Genomic DNA, 22300 nt, shown 5'->3' with positions numbered 1-22300 from the left:
AAAAGGTCATAGGTTATTAAACCTCACATTTAGGGATCAGGCTACGATCTTTTCCTTTTTATTTATAGATAAAGTTAATTAATTTACCTATAATGATAATTTTCATTTGTTTATTTGTTGTTTGTTTTCCAAATTAAATTGTTCAACTAAGTAACTAATATTTTCAAATGTACAATCAATTTTTAAAATTTTCGCTGTTCCCAATAAAAAAAATCGATGTAATACAATAGTTACACTTGAAAAAATCAATTTACGAAAGAAATATCATGCAAAACAAAAAAAAGATAATGAATGGAAATTTGCTAAGAGTAGCAATTATATGGTTATTAATATCTTTTCTCTTAATGAATAAGGCTACAGCACATCAGACACATCTATTTGCGGAATAAATGAAGATATTTATTTCACGCGATCTTATTTGGATTAAATATGTTATTTTAGAGGCATTTTTATGAACGCGTGCTGGCCTGAAATAAATGGCCAAAATAATATATGTACAATTTTTTTAAATCTTATGATTTAAACTTTTCAACGAATTTTCACTAGATTTTTTGTTTTGTCATGTAAACCTTAACGGTTTAAAGATCTTTGTCATCCTTTTAGTTTTTGATATGGATGTGAATTCTATGTGTGAAGTAGGTAGTAGGTACGTATAATAGATATAAAATGCTATAAAATAAGCATAATAAGAGTTAGATAATGAGACACTATTATGAACATTTTTCTTAAACTTAATTAATTAATTAGTACATATAGGTATTTTTTCCAAATAAAAAATAGTAATTTCTTTAAGCCACACGATTTCCTTCTGTTATAACGTGTTTTTTTAAACTTCACAATAAATAAGCTGTGTATTGTCTGATATCCGAGTTCAGGATAATTTCATTTAGTAAAACTATACAGCAAAAATAAAAATATATATTTTATAAATGGAAATATCAGATGGCACAAGACGTAACTTGAAGACGCGTAGGTGGTATTGAAGGGACAAAATTGATTATTTAGCCAGCTCCCTTTATTGTACCAAGGTTATATATAATTAAATTAATAATAGGTTCTCCTTGCTATATAATTCAAACATTGTAATATTATTTTTTGCCATTATAATTATATGAATAACAATACCAGTACAGGAGTAATACGATGCAGGTCAAGCACTTCAGACATAATTCTGGATGTACTAAACCGATTCTAAAAATCTTCACCAAAAGAAAGCCATGTCATTCGAATGTCATTGGATATATATTTACACAAAAAATTAAACGTCTTAGTGGTTTTCGGATTTGCAAAGTAAGTTGGAGAAAAACGGTGAAACGAAAACTTTTTCTTCGAACACTGTGATTACCCGTGCGAAGACGGGGAGGATATCTAGTTACAGATAAAATCCTATACAAAAGACAAACATGTTATGCTTTTACATTTTGACTTTTTTATAGAGCAGGGGGCAAACGGGTAGGCGGCTCACCTGATGTTAAGTGATACCGCCGCCCATGGACACTCTCAATGCCAAAGGGCTCGCGAGTGCGTTGCCGGCTTTTTAAGAATTGGTACGCTCTTTTCTTGAAGGACCCTTAGTCGAATTGGTACTTATCTTTTTTCACCCCAGTCCCACATCTCTACGCTACGCCAAAGCACGTAAAGTCATGAAAAGTATTGACGATTCGAATCGCTTGTTTATTAAATACGGTCAAGTGAAAAAAGCTGTTAATTTAGGGTTTCCGTCCAAATGACCGCGAAACTGGACGTCATTAACCGCCAATATTCCGATGCGAGCTAAGATTTTAAGTAGAATGTCTTCAAAGAGAGGAGTAGCAATTATATGGTTAATAAAAGGGAGTTTTTTAGCCGAAAACGCACTAACTATTAAAAAAAACTTGTATCTAGGTATACTGCACAACCCCTAAGTTATATGCAAAATTATAAATAAAGCATACTACAAGTTAGGATATGACGAAGCTTAAAATATCAATGTAAATAATGTTTGTAGAAAAATAGGACATACTCTGTGTCTTATCCAATATATTCAAATAATCTTTCTACATTGTATTAAATCTTAAATTTCATTGTATTTACTTAGCCATCGATAAAGTTGTATAAACTTGTCAAGAAGGATCCATTACACCCGAGACATTATTTCTTTAACTTGAAATTTGGGTCAAAGAGAAAACAATTATTAACATAGTAACTTTGCTTTTTCATTTGCAAAATATACAATTTTTCAAACAGTCGAAACCGTTAAACAAATAAAATCTAAAAAAAAAAATGTATAACGAGAACATTTATTTTTAATCAAATAATTATGTACTAATCGCAGTTGATGCAGTGTTTACGTACTCCAATTTCCGGAAAACAATATTTGACTTATGTTACTAGAAGGCTGATTATCTACTCACTATAAAGGTTTGCTTGCGGTACTTCCAAGCCACGGTTCACTGAACAGACATACAGACTCTATTTGAATAATAATAGTTATTTTAGGAAGGTAATTTTAAAAAAGAAAATTTTCAAATTCTAAGTCTTGATAGATACGGATGACAGAGAGGAGCAGTCTCGATGGAGATTTAGCTCTGAACACCTAACAACACATCTACTCATAGTTTAGCTGACTGATTGCAAGATAAAGACTTATAAAAAAAATAGCAATTAGCAATGCCGATTAATATCATTTGAACCTATTTTCATAATATTATACTCGTAAATGTATAAGTTATTTGATAATCAGTTCCGATGTAATCCGATGATCATAAAATTTCGCATTTACGTACAGCGAGGAAAAGAAAAATAAGATGTATTCGAGTGAGACCGTTGACAGAATCTATGAGCTAAGAAAGACCTTCCCACGCTGACTTTTAAAAGCTATCGGATTACATATAGGAAAGTTCTGAATTGTATTTATAAACCCGGCCTATAACACACGGTCATGAAATGTCCCTTTACAGTATAGTGTAAGTTTCAAATAAGTATGTAATTTTTTGGGTCTTGATAACGATTTTCTCGAGGTCATATTCTAAGAGAAAATGTTATATTAATATATAAAAAAATCCATTGGTTGATCCTCTAAACGCAACACTGACAAGCTAAAAAGCAAGTCTCTACTTTTATTGAACATATTTTAAAAATATTTTAATGTATATAATTTCGTTTATCTCATTAAAGTTATAAATTTATCACATTCCAGGCAGCTGTCCATCACGCATCACAATTCACACCCAAACACCTCCCCGACCCCAGGGCGGGCGGCGTGGCGCCTCACAAGGTTGTCTGGGGGGTTAAGGGCTTACGCACGTGCCTCCGTCTAACCGGCCAAATATTCTTGCCTCCAATATGCGGTGTACATCATGAGTATGATATCTTTTGAGATGTCATGTTTAACGAGTTTATATTAATATTTACAGTATTTTTTTACTCACTAGGGGGGATACTAGGCTACGAGACGAACATTAAAGGTGGTTACCGCAGCCCATGAATATTCATTTTATTAGTAAATGCGTTAATGTCCTTTTTGAGTACGCCCTATAGAACGGTTTGAATTTAAGTTGATACAGTTTTTCCTATCTTATTTATAAAATTTAAACAGTCACGGGGTTTCTTAAGTTCAAAAAGTATTGGCCTAGTGTTTTATCAGATTCTCAACATTGAGAGCCTACTGCATAATATTGTTTTATCTACATTTATATCTCATGTACTGCAAATAACACAAGCTTTTACGATGGAGGAAAACATCATGAAGAAAACCGCAGTGACCCGAACTTAAAAGTTGATTAGGTACTTTATCCGGAAATACGATTAGCAGCCCTTTATTTTTTTCCCTACACTGTAGCAGTGGAAACTTTATAAAGATTGTTGGGCAAACCAACCATGAATTTAAACTTAACGTTATATTAAAAGTGTACTTTATCCACTGAATTTTATATTTTTACTAAACAGAAGAACCCGGTATTCACTTCATGCTACAGACGATCTATACGTGAAACAACCAATTAAAATTTAACGGCTCAGGATAAGGACCTGTTTATAACATTGTCGGTCATTTGGTATTATCAATCTAGACCTATCGAATGGCACTAAACTGAGGAGATGGACGGACGGCACGTGTATGATTAAACGTAATAATTTATAATAATTAAGAAACTAAATATTATAATAAAATGCTATTTCATCTAAACGTGTATTCTATTCTTGGATTTGTTATGTAATTGTAAAATATGTAATTTCAATTAGCTAAATATATACAAAATACAAATAAAAATAAAATATTATATTTATTTAGAGTTCTTAAACATTTCAGTCCTATTCGGTAACTAAAGATTTGTTTTGTTGCTCCATTTTGCGAGAATAACAAAAATTTCTTAGTGCATGTGAAAGCAACTATCGCAATGAAATCTTTCGTGTACAAACGTACTATTTAGTAAACTAATCGATAACATTAGTAATTTTAAAAGTTTATTCACAAATCCTTATCAAATGAGGCTGAGAAATATTTTTTACAATAACACGAATTAATTACCTACATTCCAGTAATGTACATAACATGTTCAATCACATTTAATATAAACATGATATATTACTTATTTATTCAAGCCCATTTCTCAATATCAATGTCAGCAAGACTTTTTGTTAGTACGGTATTTGAGACAAAATGACCGTATTTCCTAGCTCTGTTGCATAATATGTTGCCCAATTTAACCGTCAAGATACTTGCACAAAAGTGTAAATTTAAATAATTTAAAAGGCCAAAGGAACACAGGCTAACTATAGAGTAATCATTGAGACGTTAACTAAGCAAGCTAGCCTCTTGTGTAAAAAATATAAATACTTATTATTGGAATAAAAAATGAGTAGATAATTTAATATTTAGTCAATTTAAAAATATATTCTAATGGATTCCTAGAAATCAAATGATTTTAGGGTGAATTATGTTAAAATCAAATACTTGTGTACATGGAAATAACAAAATATTTTAGAACTAGATTAATGTGATAAAAATACGACAAAACCCGCACTCGCGAGCCCTCTGGCATTGAGAGTGTCCATGGGCGGCGGTATTACTTAACACCCTCTGTTCTATAAAAAAAAATTATCAAATGCCCACAAAATGAGGCTGTTGACATTTTGATGATGTAGATGTAGCAAACGCAAAAGTAAATGATTGTACTTACTTCTTGTATTAGCTTTAGTAAACAAAATGGTAAACTCAGTTCTTCCTTACTAATACTACTGAATTTAGTGGTAGTATTCTAAGCTAAAACATCCCTTTAATTCTATAATAAATCCCTAAATATCGGTTTAACCACGCCCAGTCTTTGAGACCCATAAATCTTCCGGCGGTAATATATCAGCATGCCTTGTCTAGACTTCCTAAATGGAAACGTTTCTCAATAGTTTTACCGCCTTTTGAATCATTAGAGTTGAGCACCGGTCGAAACGGACGTATTTTGGATACAGTTAGGAATATTTTATCTGTAAAAAATGTATATGTTGCGCGGTATGGAAATGTATATTAAAAGTGCATTTAAATGATGTATATTGACAAATATTATCTTATTATATTTTTTTTCTGTAAAGCTTGCTTGTAATTACAATGAAACAGTAAACAAAAATACATATTCTCACTTTGTATGACATACAGTGGAAAGAATGTCTAGCAGTATTGGTCTTGGAAACAACTATGTTGCGTAGTATAACGTGGTTTAAAATTCAAGAAACACGTGTCACAAAGTAGATGAGGTTTGCAAACAAAATAATCACTAAACTAAAAAATTTGGCGTGCAAACTACTGTAAGTAAACTGTTTTCAATCATTCATAGTTTTTTTAAGCAGGAGATTGTGAGGCGTCCGCGAGTGGTAGCCGTGATCTTGTTTGTATCAGTATGTACTATAATACTATTAAATAAAGTAAGTAGTTTTCTCGAAGCCAAGAAAAGTGTATGTATTTTATATACAAAAAATTATTCGCACTGTTGCCATTTAGAAGGAAATTGTGCCTTTTAATAACGCGTTAATATTTTATTGAAATAAAACAATTATAGGATAGTTGTCTTAAAATGCTATGTATTCTCTAGATTAATATACCTTACTTAAGTATCGCTGAAAACTTGATAAATACAAAGTAGTTTAAAATAAAGAAAGAACGAGAAACTATGATATCAAGAACAATTTACTTAAATCCAATGTAATTCGATAAGTTTCAGCTTTCAAAGATAATCTAAAGACATTGTTCGTTCACCATGTAAGAACTTTTACTTGAAACTAAAGACATTTTTTAAAATGTGAGTTGTTATTATATTTTAAATTGATATACGACGCTATAGTTATATAATATCGCATACCGCATGGAAATGTTTACACCACCCCATAATGAAGTAGCGAGTTTTTTAAGGTAATACGAAAAAAAAGCCTTTGAAAGTTACATTAAAAATGTTTTAACGATTAATTCGTTATTATAAAAATAACTAAGAGAATTTTGAAAAATAAAAAAATGCTTCTGATACGATTTATCATCGAAAACATAACGATTTTTGGGTCAGAGACTTCTTTAGAATTATTATCGAAATCAAACTAGAATAAAGCCCATTGCTTCACAGCTGGGCTTAATGCCACGGACTCAGGATTAAAATTGTACGCTTATCTAGTTAAGCACTTCTTCTTGATAAGATTGCGAGATCAGCGCTATGGATATTGAGAGAACTACATCGAACTTGCATCAAAAAGCGTAAGCATAAAGGTTCTAAACTCAATGTATACTAAAATATTGTCAAGAGATTTAATTTCTGCTTTAACACATTAAGACACTTAAACAATGACACACACTTAAACAAAGCCGGAAACCAAAACTTTTTATGGCGAATTTTGTTTAAATAAATATGAATGTTTGAAAATATGTATGAATTTAAAAACATTTAAAAACACTTTTCGGATCCGAGTGGTCGGCATACAGCACGTCGGGTGGCGAATACTCGGATCCGAGAGCTAGGGATGATTATCGTTTAAAAAAAATTAACAGGACCCTGGTACAGAGAAAAGAGCACTTAATAAAAAAAATCAATGACGCTAAAACCTTTTTAGGTATCAGCCTTAGATTTATATATCTATTGAATGATCACTTGTTAATCTAATAGGCAAGTAGGTGATCAGCCTTTTGCACACGCCTTCGACTTTTTGGGTTTAAAGCGAGCCGGATTCCTCACGATGTTTCCCTTTACCGTTCGAGCGAATGTTAAATGCGCACATAGGAAGAAAGTCCATTGGTGCAAAGCCGGGAATCGAACCTCAGGAATGAGAGTTACACGCTGAAGCCACTAGGCCAACACTACTCTGATTACAAATTAGTAACATACTTTTTTATCAACTTTGATCCCCATCATATTATGTACCAATAGATTGTTGCGCGATAAATTTTTAACCTGAGAAAAAATAAGATAAAATAGGAGACTTAGTTATGTTACGTAATACTGTTTTGTGTTAACAATTGCCAATACTATATACATTATTCTGATCCATTTTACGAACCAAAACTACCATAAAGTATTAAACATTAATTACAAGTTTTATTTTTTAAGTCCACTCTGATGCATCGCGCGGATTTCCATATTTTTCACATTTCAAGACGAGTGCAATGCAGTTATTTATGTTCAGTTACTGAGAGCCGATGCCAAATGCCCTGCTCCATGAACAATTCAAATTTAAATTAAAATTGCTTATAATATATCTAACTGGAATTTGATTTTATTACAAATAAAACTCGCTACAGTTGGCGTAATACGACTTACTTAATTTATTATTTACTAGATTATTGATCGAGAAAAATTGAAATGCCTATGTTTATTTCATGGAATGTTTAAAAGTTTGAATGTCATTATAGGATGCGTAATAATTTTCAAAGATTGATTTGAGGTGACAATTATTCAAGACACCGTTAATAACCTTTACTTATTAAGTAATGATATTTTCCTGAAAGTTCATACAATATTTGGTTAAAACTAAAATAAGGAAATTGATACTCTTTTATTCTGATACAGCTTAAGCGTAAAAAACACTCAGCCCTATCGTTGTTGTACATCTGTGTGCGAACTATATACGACGCATGCGAACGAACTCTTCACGCACACACTTAAATTCTTGGCATCGAATCCAAACAGGGTTGTCCCATTTTATTTTTAAAGTTTAAAAATCCTTCGCCCGATTTGGCGTAAAACATTGCTGCTAGTATTTACATTTTGAAATGCCCTTTTAACGTTTCGGAAATGAAGTGGTTTAAGCAAATATGAAGAAGGTTTAGTTTCAAGCAGTTTAAATTGAAGCTTTATTATAGGAAAATTGTAATACATTGATGGAAGATACTTCAATGTATACTTACGCGTGTTGTTTTGATATAAACATTTTCTTTCTCTATGGTAACATATACGAAATAGAAGAATATATATTTATTTTTATAATTGACAGCCTCATTTATAGTTGTAATTCCCACAAACTCTTTTTTATATTGTTTCAAAAACTGAATACTAGTTATTGGTAGAACTTAATTTGTCTTGAATACTGTACCTGTTTTAATAAAATATATCAAAATAAATTCAGCACCACGCACAAACTCAAATAGCCCAGTCCATAAGCAATAAACAAAAACAATCAATACATTTTTTTCGTAACCGATTTTACGACAGCGCCATGTTTACGATATTTTTACGAGAATTTTATTTATCCAAAGCCTCTAACCGCCATAATGACAACATCAAGTAATATGATGTAGTGTAACGTCTGCTTGCTTGCATGGGGTTGTTATAGGATAAGTTACTGACATAAATAATTTACGGCTTAATGTTTTGGGGATCACCTGCCATGATTTTTAATGTCTTTTTTATGGCTACGCGTAAATATGAAAGCCTATTTATATATATAGTCAATTTTATTAAGTTACAAATATGTCAAGACGTTACTATGAATTCATATAAAATGTATGTATTGTAATATTCTCTAGAATGTTGTAATTAATTTTCCTCACCCTTCGGGAGAGATTTATGTGTTAGTAAACGACGGCCATTAAAGTATTTTCAAAGCAACGCATAGTAAATAGTCCATAAATTAAAGACATTGTTGCCATTGAGTATAGATAAAAGTTGCAAAAGTACAGTCGGTAGGATATTGAAGGGCGAAAAAAATACAATGTCACTGAGGTGACCTCGGATTTAATCGTATTTGCCTCAGCAGTCTAGACGATATCGACACTCCAATTTGTGTTTTGGTTACATTTTCTAGGCTTTTTGATGAATATAGGCTTGATCCTTTCAGACTGAAGAACACAATAACAACGTAAGATACCAAGGAATTAAATATATTTTGTTTTGATGTGAACGTAAATCCTACGGCTTGCCATTTAGTTTTTCAAAATGTTAATGTGGCTAAGGTTTTTGTTATAGTAGTAAAATTTTCAAGGGTAGGAGAACTTATGTGAAACGTTGGTACTTTTAACACAGCCCCATCTATCAATCAAAACTCCGACTATACTTAAAGATCTAAGCTATCCTATCTTTTATGTTGGACTGCTCACGGTGTGCAAATTTAATTTAAAATCGGTTAAGTAGTTTAGGAGTCCATCGCGGAAAAACATAGTGACAGGAGATTTATATACTTATATTAATAATAATAATTTTATTAAGAAAAAAAATAAAGCAACTGTTAATGTCCTAACTCTTCCATGTACATATATTGTGTTGTTGTCATGTTTTGTTTTGTTTGTATCATATCATTCATATCATATTAGTGAAACCTATTGTGGATACATCCAATGTGTTTATTTTATGTTTTATTTTTAAATGTATTTTTATTATAAAGATGTATCTTTTTTGTTTCCAAATAAATTAGTTAATTAAGATAAGTAAGCATGCGTTAGGTAATAATTCGCACTGAAGTATGTTCTATATGTATATTTGTACCATTTATTTTGTGCTTATCTAGTTAGTTTTATTGTGACTGATTCAATGATTAAACATAAATTGTTATTGTTGATTACGATCAGTGGATAAGTGAAATATAAATCCAGTGATTTAGAAACAATTTCCAGAGAATCGAGCAAGGTTAACCGGTGCAGTGACTTTCGTGGGTTCAAAGTCGTGATTGGATACTTTTCTTGTATAGACAAAGAAATTTTTCTTTGTGTAGAATTCCTTTCAATTATTTTTTGCAATTGTAAAAGCTAATGTAATTGTATATTATACTTTATATGAAGAACCGGTTATTACCAGATGAAATGAAAATATCATAATCAGGATATTAACACTGAATTTACTTTAAATTGCAATATAAGTTGTGTATAAAAAGTGTTCTAAAAAACTACAAACTAATAAGTATACTTTGTTTAAAAATATTTTTTTTATGATGAAAAAACATAATTATTTAATTCCAGAATGTTAATGGCCTCTACTCTACAGAAAAAACCTAAATTAGATCATAAATACAAATAAAAAACATTAAGTACATTTTCAATGAAAAAACGTCATCTATGCGAAAGTCATAAAGCTTTAATCTTGCATTTAATGCGTTTGAGAAAATTGGAAGAGGCCATTGAAGAGATAAATGCGTCTGATTAATTTACTATATAGAACCTAAACGAATGATTTAAGTCAGCTATTTACTTTTAATTTTAAATATCCAGCCAGAATTATATACCAAAAAAGGAATTGTATTTATTTTATTGGCTATAGACAAAATATGACTAATATACATTGTGTTGCCAGTTACATACTAGTAACTTATATTAGGGGATGTCTACATGATTTTTAGCGAATACAAGTTATACAATTATTTATATTAATTCATTCATTATTACTGTAACAAGTACCTAGTTTGATACTCTCGCATCATTTTTCCAATAACTAAGCTAAACTAAAGTGTTGAAGATATTTCAAAAAACACAATTCATGAACTATCAGCTGTTTACGAATCTGTATACGAATATCACATTTTGTATTTTTGTAATATAATTGAATAAATTTTAAAATGTATCTTATTTTATGGAAAGCTACATTGATAATGATGAACTTTTTCTGTCTCTTCTTCCTCTATGCGTGAACCCGCGTGTTCTGTAATATATATATATAAAACTACAGGTTCATCTTACTTGCAGGTTGATAGAGTTAGATCGAAAAAACTGCAATCTATTAAATTAAGCATATCTGCGAAAACGTTTAAGTGCATCTACTCAACAGTTAGACTTCTTAACTTAGTATTGTACATGATACAATATAGCCAGGGAACTAATTTTGCTATGGCGAATTTTACTTAAGATATCTGGCGATATTGTGTGTAAATAAATGTTCTTAGAGTTTTATTTGTCATAAAATTGAAATGATATTAAATGATTAAGTCGTGAAATTATTGTTCATCATCAATAATTTAAAATTCTAGAAACAGCACCAGGACTTACTAAATTATTTGTAAGTCTTGTACTGTACGGTTCCTGGGTTATTGGGTGCTTTAAATAATACAGCATTATTGTCTTAATTTATATTCACCACTCGCGTATAACAATTGAATATGAGCGAGTTAATAAAATGTTAATTGCTATACAAATTAACAGTCGAAGAGAGTGCCTACATCCGGCTATACTCTCGGGGCGTGACTCCCATGATTTAGTTAATTGCAGATAAAGAGAGTGCCTACATCCGGCTATACTCTCAGGGCGTGACTCCGATGACTCCGACTCGTGACTTAGGAAATCGTCATGCTTATATGTGAGTAAAATGTACAGCCAGGGCACGTACATGTACTTTAGAAATTATAGGAAACGTCGCATTATGTCAGCCGTGAAAAAAGTTTGCTACCATAAAATGTTTTTAAGGTTAGTAAAGTTTGTAGGTGTGTCATAAGCCACTGACGTCACAAGTCGTAATTTAGTTTGCAAAACAGTTCGTAAATTGTTGATAAGTTATACTTGGTTGTTCGATGGTATACATGTGTGATGATAATTTATGCAAATATATTGAAAAGTAGCCTATCTTATTTCTGGTAGATTTTTGTACGTTCCCTCATAGAAGAATTATAATGTTTATTTATTGGTTCGCGTACATTCGTTTACTATCAGAGTGGTTACTCTGTAACTTCCAAAAGCGATACCTAATAATGAGTTTTGTTCTACGCGATACTATAGTGTCATCAGCGCTACGCATATTAAGTACACATTCATCTAACTTTCACACAGAATCGTCGGAATATTGCTGTCTATTGTAAGTTACGGAGTAAGGGCGCTGCTTCTATTAATATTTGAATGTTATCATATTTATGAATAAGAGGGATAGTCATGGGACGGCTGGTATTACTTATAATAATGGAATAATAATGAAGCGCTATTTGACAGCATGATTTTCCTATAGACGATACTATTTCTTGACGCATAACCAAATCCGAAAAGTGCAATTTTTAATACTTTTTTACTTTAATCGGACGTTTGATAATGTCGAACGAAAATGAAATCACTATACTAAGTAATTTTCTATAAATTATAAAGTAATTAATTAGATAGAGCTTTCAATTAAAATCTCTTTAAAACAATTTAGCCTATAATATGCCATTACATGAAGGACAATACGAAAATTGATGTTGTATAACATTTTGTTTATTATTCCAATCAAATAGTTTTTAAAAGTAAAGCAAGTAGGAGAGTTGCAAGCTTGCCAACGAACCCACTCGCCCAAACTCTGTGGCTATGCAGTACTGCAGTGGCCATCATAGTTAGACGTATTGAAGTCAAGGTTCACTGGCGGCTCTATTGAACTACTTTACCGTTTCTCATTAATCATTTAAGGCTACCTGCGTATACAGGTACCATGACGAAAAATGTTCAATATTTATAAAATAAATTGTATATCTATGATAGTTATATTTGATTTTGGTAAAAGGCTTAGCAAACAATTTAAAGAAACTAAACGCCGTACGTAATATTATAAATCTAATAAGATTGTTTGCTAATGCAAGCTTGTGATATTGACATATAATAATTTGTTGTTCAGTAAACATAAATTACACTACGATTAACGTTGGTGAAACCGCAAGTATAATGAATTTATGATAAAAATGGTCTACAAATATATTGATTAACGTACTTTTAGGTAAATTTTAGCTAAATATTAGTTATATCTATTATCTTAAATTTACAAGGCGTTAAGTTCTACTCATTTCCGCTGACGCGAACCCTCTGAAGGGAAAGGAAAAGTTTTACAGAATTCTTATCCATGCTTTCAAATCTTAGATATTAATCGATTTGTACAAATAGTTACAAACATTTAAATTTCCAATAATATATGTTAAGCTTACGCGTGCAAAGTTTTTAATTATATATCTAATTCAATAAAATACAAAATTACTATAATATTTAATAGAATTACAAAATTTGTCCGAAAAAAAGTCTGCCCTGTAACCTACGACCCAAATCCGTTTTAATGTCGTCGCAAATCACCTAAAATGTTAAACATATTCTAGCAATCTGAACAAATATACAGCTCATTTGAATTATAATAAAATCAGTGCTGTTGTACATTGATAGGCAACCATTGACATGCAAATTGGGCCTTATCGTCTGAATGTTACACGAGTACGTTATTTATGATCTATTACGAGTGAGCATGTCATATCTTGCCCCAGCCACTTACGATTTTGCAGAGTTAACAAGAGACGTTGTGTTGATATATCATTGACAATAAACGTTCTCTGGCCCGAATTGACGAAGAACTTTCTAGTTACTAACGAAAAAAAGGGGTTATAAAAAATTGTTAATAGGTTATTTCTTTTAAAAAACTGTATAGTTTTATTCAATGAAAGTCCCAAGCGAGTTGCCAATTAATATATTTGATTAAATTACATAAAGTTACTAGCGTAAGCAAATTATACATGTTTGTTAATGGTCATTAACTAGCTATTAATAAGTAATTGTTAAAGATGATCGAAAAAGAAAACTTAACTTGAACGTTTTGCTGGCCTTTTCGGATAAGCGTATTTTTTTTTAAATTTTATACGTTTTAGGCATTTCGACGACGATTACCGATAGTCCTTTCTAAATAGATTACAGTTATCAATGTCATTCTGTTATATAAAATATTGAATACTTTGAAATTACTAAACATAAAAATATGTACGACTAAGTTTCTTCTTTCTTTATGAAATTAAAATAAAACTTACCAACTCTCCTTAATGAATGGAAACTAGAAGTTAAAATTTTACGAGAAGCAAGGGCCAAAGAGAGAGGAAACGAAACATTACTTAAAAAGTTCTTTATTTGTAAGCGCCGGGAAACTGCATACACCAGTTTTATGCCATGTTTTATTTGAAAATCGCAACAGACGCATCAGGCGACCATAAAACGTACGGTCGTAAACCAACTCGGAAAATATAATTGAATGTGAAAAGTTGGCATTAAATTTTACGACAGATAAAACATAATAAATTATAGCGCGCGTACAATTAGTACTGTAGTACTGCGAAGTCTGCATGCATAAATATGAGGAGTGATAAGGGTCGGGCCATGTGACTGTCATGCTTACTATCTCAAGGACCAACAACAATCGGAGACGGCTGAAAGTCTGTCAGATTTTATAGTTGGCTATATATGCCGTCGGGTCATCCCGGGGAGGAGGGGAGGGGGGCGTCGGGTCGCACGCAAATGATACGCGAGGAACGCGCACCGCATCGATCCATGTGCCGGGTACCCGCAGTTGGCGCCCCACACCCCGCGCCGCGCCGCGCCGGCCGCATACACGCGCACGCACGCAGACGCGTTCATCTAATGTGTTCTGCCAAATGATCCGTTCCGAATATTAAGACGTCTATGTAGTTGAAAACTCATAGTCATCTTCGCTGATTGGATCAACATGATACATGTTTAAAAATATTTTAATAACAATTTTAAATAAAAAATTTTTTTTTTTCTATTTTTAAATAGTCGATTAATTTAAGTTTAATTTGATTGAACTCAACTTTATCGAAAAAACTTCAAGTGTAGAAGCTAATGAAGCTTATTATTTATGGCTCTTGTACAGGTTCGTTATTACCGGAAACTCGCGCTCCAACCCCTCATGGGGGAGGTTAATTGAGCACAGAGCCACGTGGTAACAATTATTTACCTTTAGGTAAACCACGTGCGTTCACATATAAATTACCTTCAAAATATATAAAATATTTTTTTTATATATAAGCTGAGGCAGAATAGTAAAAGCAATGCAAAATATTTCGATGAATTTTAATCCAGTATTTTCTTTGAATATTCTAGAAGTATTATTTCAGACTTACTTAAAATAAGATGGTGAATTTACAGACATTCGGCTTTAATGTAGAAACTTGTTACACAACTTGGAATATAGATCTTAGTTCTAGGTTCGCAAGAGCTAAATTACAATCGTGGACGGGGTATAATAAATGAACGTCAGGCGCGACAGTAGACTCTATGTGGTTTTCAAGTAACTGCTATGGATTTTAGGACGATTACCAAAATATATGGTCAAATAATTCGTTTAGTACCGTGCTCGCTAATGTGCATATATATATTTAGTTGAAATTTAAAATGGATGTAGTAGCTTTTTATTCGACAATAACATGTATTAAGAATTTAAAATATAAGTAAGTAATAATCAATAAGATAAACTGTAAAAGTTTTCTGTAAACACGAATTATAAATATGACAATTAATAAATTAAAATGCATTTTTTTTGCAAAAGCTTAATTAAATAGACTACTGCCTCTAATATTACATAAGCTTTGATGGTAAATAAAGGTAAAATTTAGCGTTGGAGTGCTCCAGCGACGACACCCCAAATCTAGGGCACGTGATTTTCAGACACACGATGCAAGATCAACTCACATTGGCCACAAACAGGAACAGTCCTAATAAGTCTTATCCTAGGTGATGTAAAAACACACAATCAACAATAACTGGTGGATCTCTCGTAACGAATGCACGATGATCGCGAATTTGTATTTCGCGGAGTCTTCATTTGGTTACCGGTGAGACATGGGTACGTGCGTCCCGCGCGCTGGACTCCACTCGACTGAGGCGCCGTGCCGCCTCTCCCCCGCCCCGCACCCGAGCTGCATCCTTCAAACGCTCCCTGATAATCGGGAGAAAATACAACACACAGTTGCAATTGGATCGCCGCATACTGCTCTTTTTTGGCGATGATTCAGGCGGTAATTGCGGGGGCCTTCATTGGCCAGTTCCTTGAACCCTCGCGATGCAATGTCCTCGACGATAAAGGAGTACTTTAATAAGTTCACTTGTTAAACTTTACCACGTTAGACTTAGACTGGGATTATTTAACACATATTTCATATAGACGGGATGTTTTTGACCCAAAAAATTATCGAGATACGGCTAGACAGGCCTATGATGTCAACTTCGTCTGGTTTCCTTTAGAATACATTTTGCTCGTAATTCAAAGCTGATGATTGCGTAATCATAGTCTCGATTGTTATAGCGTCTCATGAAGTAAGGTTCGATGCCGATTGAGGCCAATCTTAAATAAGCCTTTTATAGACGCGATCTTATATCACTCTTTTACATTTTTTATGAATATAAAATAATGTTTTGCTCAGATTTAATAATTTAATTGTTACCTTATGATAGAAAATGTTAAAATATAGTAGTTTAAGTTTAATAACGAAACCACATTGACCATACGTATATAATAGCAAGAAGAGCGTAGCTTTCTCGTAGCACTTACCGAGCCGCATTGTACGAACGTGCTACAGGCCTACGACCGTCGACGTAGACGTTCGACTCGTAGCATCGTAGCCTAGAAATAGTTATTCAGCTTATATGTTGCTTTTTACTAAAATTTTGAATTACAAAAAAAAAATTGGATTTAAAAATTAAATTTTACATAGTAGTTTTAAGTTACAAAATGGTGTCAGGTTGATATTTGTATGTTTGCGTACATGTACTGTGCCCAACATAACTCACATCAAAGGACACTTGCTACATTATATTTTGTGCATCCCAGCGGGCGCTGGCGACACGTACATTCAAAGCGAAAGTTGTTTTTATAAATCCATAATAAAAGAAATAGAAATGATACTTTTTTTTATAATACTTATTTACTTATTTATACAAATCTGCCTAAAAATGTACCCGTTATTAAAAATCGTAGTACTTTCCTGTTCTTACACTACAAGGACTTGTAATTAACAATGTAGTAATTTCAATATGTATTTATTCACAAAAGTGCGGCAGGAATAGCAGAGATTCTGGTGTAGGTCGAGGCCCACTTAACCATGCAACTTTAAGGTGCAGGGTATGCGCAAATGCTTTTCCACCTAGGATAAAAATAATTAAGTTTATAAAAAATGACCGTTATAAATATAAGTTAATATTTTTCACGCAAGTATACTCCCAGTTCCGTAGCGCCGTCATGCGTTGTACTCGCCGATAGCTACTAATGTAACACTTTACATTTACACTACTATACACTTATGTGCATTTACAAATTGTGTCTAGAGAATAAACAAAACAAATTTGAATGCAAAGAATATGCTTTGTAATTTATTGTTCTATGGACATTTTTTGTATGGGTTCGTTTTTAATTCGGTTTTGTAAGTGACTCTATTATAAACCCATATAAGATGTGTGTGTCGAAATTTTAAGCGCCTTACTTGAGATTTGACCCATTTTATTCTAGTAAATAGGAAAATAGGTTAAAACAATTGATAATTTGGTCTGACCGTTGACAATGTTAGTGTTATTTCTAACTAAAAAGGCCTACGCTAACCCATTAACATTATTGGAGCAGTATTTAATAAATAAATTAGTAGAAATTTCATGTTTCTAATGTCCACACAGCAACAACCTTCTAAAAACTTAGTGACCTTGGTTCAAACACTCGCATATCTTAAGGCTAAATCAAACACTGAACATAGATGTCTTCGCTCAGACGTATTATCAAAAATATCATCTTTCATTTAAAAAGCAACTTAAAATCCTGGTGTTAGGTTCTATTTTAGATCATCCGGTCTTGCTTCAATAGAGTTTGCGTTTTACTACTTCAAAATAAAGTAGGGTTTTGTTTAATATGCCGTAAAGGGTGTGTTGTGGGCTTGCTGAGAACGTCCTCTAAGAAATAAAAGTCAGAGAACTATCATTCGGCGTAATTATTTATTATACTTGAACAAATATTTTGTACTTACTACATGTATAATTTTATCAATGGTAGTGGTTTGGAAATTAGACTTGAATAATATTAAACAGTCAAGAGTGTCATCTGTATGGATAGGTGTGTGTGTCAGGTATAATGGGGGGTAGATACCGTGTGATTTAGGATGACATTCTTCACACACAACATAAGAAATCTAAAAAAATCGAAGGATTTCGGGATTTGAATTCAAGAGTTAAAAGTGATGGGCCGAATGCTTGACCACTAGGCTTACAGTGTCTGCAAATAATAAAAATGTTTCCTCCCATATTATTCCAGAAAGTAAAAATGTGTATCGCATTTCGCCATCTTAGATTTCATCGCAAGTTGTACTAATACCAAGCCCTCATCTATCGAAGTGAAAATATGGTTTTTATTTGAAACATCGAAATATTTTTGGGAACTAATATGTATTAATTGTATTTAAGTAGCGTTTATGTAATACTGACGTACAGGTATCAATCATTTACCTAATTCGTTTATTTTTAAATCATGTGAAGATTCACCTGTTATTTGAAAATAAATTTATTAAAACTGCACTAGCAGTTTTAAAATTATAATAACCAAACTATAAATACTATCAAAACAAGTCACTGCATGATTTTTATCTATATTTTTTAAACCGCCGTTCTAGTTACGGAGTAATTAGGAGAGATTTATAATAAAATATATCAAAACGCTGCGGCAATGCGGGCGCATATTTTATATTTATAGTGCCTTTTGCTTATCTCGATGTTGTGCACTAACCTCCCTTTTAAGCTGTATACTCACTGATTTGTGGTTGTGAATGAATTTTGCAAAAAATTTGTCGCAACTTATCTCATAGTCTATTATGCGTTAGTATCAAAACACTCAAAAGAATCAAAGTTTTAAATAGGTTCTTACAGGAAACGGTTTTTGAAATAGTAACCAGAAAATCTCGAAAAATTGTGAAAACATGAAAATTAATTTATTTTAGTCAGGCACATAGAAGTGATAAATGTAACAAAACGTGACTCATAAAAAGCATTATGATCTTATCAAATGATTGTTATTTCTATAAAACGAAAAAAAAGTCAGAAAACTTAATACGACAATTTGTGAGTTTTAAGAATTCGACTATAATCATAATTTTAAAAACACCTTCGATCGTTGATTCTATTATTTTTAAAACTTCACTTATTTTGTATATATAACAGTTATTTTTTATACTACAATCTCTGATAAAGCCTTAAGAGGAGGAAGAAAGATTACATTTTTACTTTTATTTATTTAATATTTTTACAAATTTTATTCTAGCTTATTTTAACGAGATATTTGTGTGGCAAAGTAATTTTCAATGATATCACGAAATTAGCTAAAATAATTTATTGATTATATATTACGTAAAATCTAGTTAGATTAGAAATATATAAAAAAATATGGTGCAGTATAAATCACTTCGAAATAGATTGTGAAAAAATAGCTAAACAAAAAGCATTAACCTACATATCCATAAACATGGAAAGGTGCCCAATATTTCTGAATTTTGAAATAGTTATAAACAATTGTTCTTTTGAAGAGTATAACTGTTTTTACTTTTTATGTTTTTTTTTTATAGAACAGGGGGCAAACGGGCAGGAGGTTCACCTGATGTTAAGTGATAACGCCGCCCAAGGACACTCAATGCCAGAGGGCTCGCGAGTGCGTTGCCGCTCTTTTAAGAATTGGTACGCTCTTTTCTTGAAGGGCCCTAAGTCGAATTGGTTCGGAAATACTTATCATAATAAAATTATACCATCAAAGTCGTGTAAAGTTAGACGCACTAGGTCCAGAATAAAAATATACAGAGGCATTAAACTAGGCGAGCCTTTGTCGCCTAGAATTACCACAGAACATTATGAACCTACTGGGAGTAAAGCATGGCCCCGAGATGAACACTTAAAATATTACTAACAGCAAGAAATGACCAGTCTTTGTAAATGCCACGTCTGAATATGTCTCAAACTACGTAGTTATATGGGTGTATTAGTATATTTATGTAATGGAATATTAGGTATAATGAAGCAAATATCGTTTATTCATCAGCGTATAAATAAATTATAAATTATTAAATAAATTTTGAGATTTTTTTTTAAAAGGCTCGTAAGCGCGTAGCCCGTATTTTAAAAATTGGTATGCTCTTTTTCTTGAAGGATTCCAAATCGAATTGGTTGAAATACTTCAGTGAGCAGCTGGTTCCACATAGTTGTGGAAGGACATGATACGGATGGTATTTTGTATTCTGCCGTCATTAAAAGAAGTTTTGAAATCTGATCTTAAGGTGAGTTTAAAAAGAACTTCCATGTCTGTCATATGAATGCCAAACGTGAAAAAAAGCACAATTTAAGAAGGTTTGAGTATCTTAAACTGCTGAGGGGTATTTTTTCGTTTTAAATTTATAGACAAAATTATAACTAACAAGTGGAAGAATGAGGAGGAGGCTTCACTTTGTCACACAATATAATTTAATGTAATCTTAATTATAGTATCGACCTATATTAAGGCTAATTTTATTTTCAACCACATCTATCAAGAAAGACATCAGAAAAATAATCATAATACAATGAGGTAACCCTCAAGTAATCAAAAACTGAGTAAAGTAAAATAAAAAAGTTCTTTGTTTTTATTTATAGAACAGGGGGCAAACGGGCAGGTGGCTCACCTGATGTTAAGTGATACCGCCGCCCATGGACTATCAATGCCAGAGGGCTCGCGAGTGCGTTGCCGGCCTTTTAAAAATTGGTACGCGCACGCTTCACTTAACGTAGAAAACTAGGATTTAATAGAGCTTCAATACAATTTATTTACAGTATCCACAATATTGTGATTACTATATATATATATATGGATAATACTTAACTATGTCGATGGTAGTAAACAAATGACCAGTTTCCTAAATTAAAATATTATTTTTGACAATTTACATCGCTACTTCGCTCTAATAATTTTAAGACTGGGTTGAACAGCTATCATGATACATGGATAAGGGAATTCTGCATGTGGCAAAAGAATCATTTGATTTACAAATATTGATATATTTCTACAAAACATTGATAAATTGTATGTTAAAATAAATAAACACGTTTGAATTTTTATTTAGACTTAATTAAAACAGCAATATGAGAACCAAATCCAGTATTTAATCGTTATTTATAAAAGGGCGGTACTACTACCAGTTGTATGTTATCCACGCTTATGGATTTAAGACGTGCTGACCTTACGTTGTTTTCCTTTACCATGTACTGAATTAAGAATTCGGCTCAGATCAATATGAAAGAGAGAATCGCCAAGAACGGATTGTGTTCACATACGAGAGTGACGCGTGACAGTGTCAACCCAGGTTGCGAGACACGGGTTTGGAATCTAGGCTGACACTGTTGTATATTTGTATAACATCTATTTCTCAAAAATTTGTAATGGAGGCATTATGCTACTACAGAAAAGAACCTTCAAAAATCTCTGAAGAGCTAATATAATGGGTTTGAAGGCCAATTAAAGCTTATAAGGTGTTCTTGGCTTTAAGTATTTTCCTTTGTTTTATCCATGAGAGTAATTTAAACTACCATATCTAATTTTTCCAGACGCATGTGGTCTGGAGAGTGTCCAAGGCGTAGGCAATAGGGCACTGATAAGTTGGGTTCAAGCACCCTCAAGGCTCGCGCCGAACCCGCGCCCTATCGTATTAGTCTCTAATAGACTTTAAACGACCACTTATGGTTATTAACTTCTTGGACGTAGATTTTTTGTTTTCCTTATCAAATCACAAGATCGTATTTACTAATTGTCAGTTACGAATCTATTGTGAAATTGTGAAATTGCCATCAACGATTCATTATTTATTTAATTTTTAAGCCGTATCCAACCATAGATTGAATGAAAACTTCCATAAAACAACTACGATTGATACAACGGATTATAATTGTATAATTTAATTTTGTTATTAATTTTAAGTATGAAGTAAACCACTGTATAGAAAAGAATGCTGATCACATGATCCGCTAGTAAGTAGTCGTTGAAATTATATTATGTTTATATATTTTACTATAAAACAAACATTCTTACTTGTGCAGCTTGATTTTTTTATACAAAAGGAGTTAAGAAAATTTTCATCGTAAGATGTTATGATTATTATCGCA

The sequence above is a fragment of the Pieris rapae genome, chromosome 13, assembly GCF_905147795.1.
Source record: "Pieris rapae chromosome 13, ilPieRapa1.1, whole genome shotgun sequence".
Lineage (NCBI taxonomy): Eukaryota > Metazoa > Arthropoda > Insecta > Lepidoptera > Pieridae > Pieris > Pieris rapae.
The sequence above is the reverse complement of the archived record's forward strand: the minus strand, read 5'-3'. Positions refer to the sequence as shown.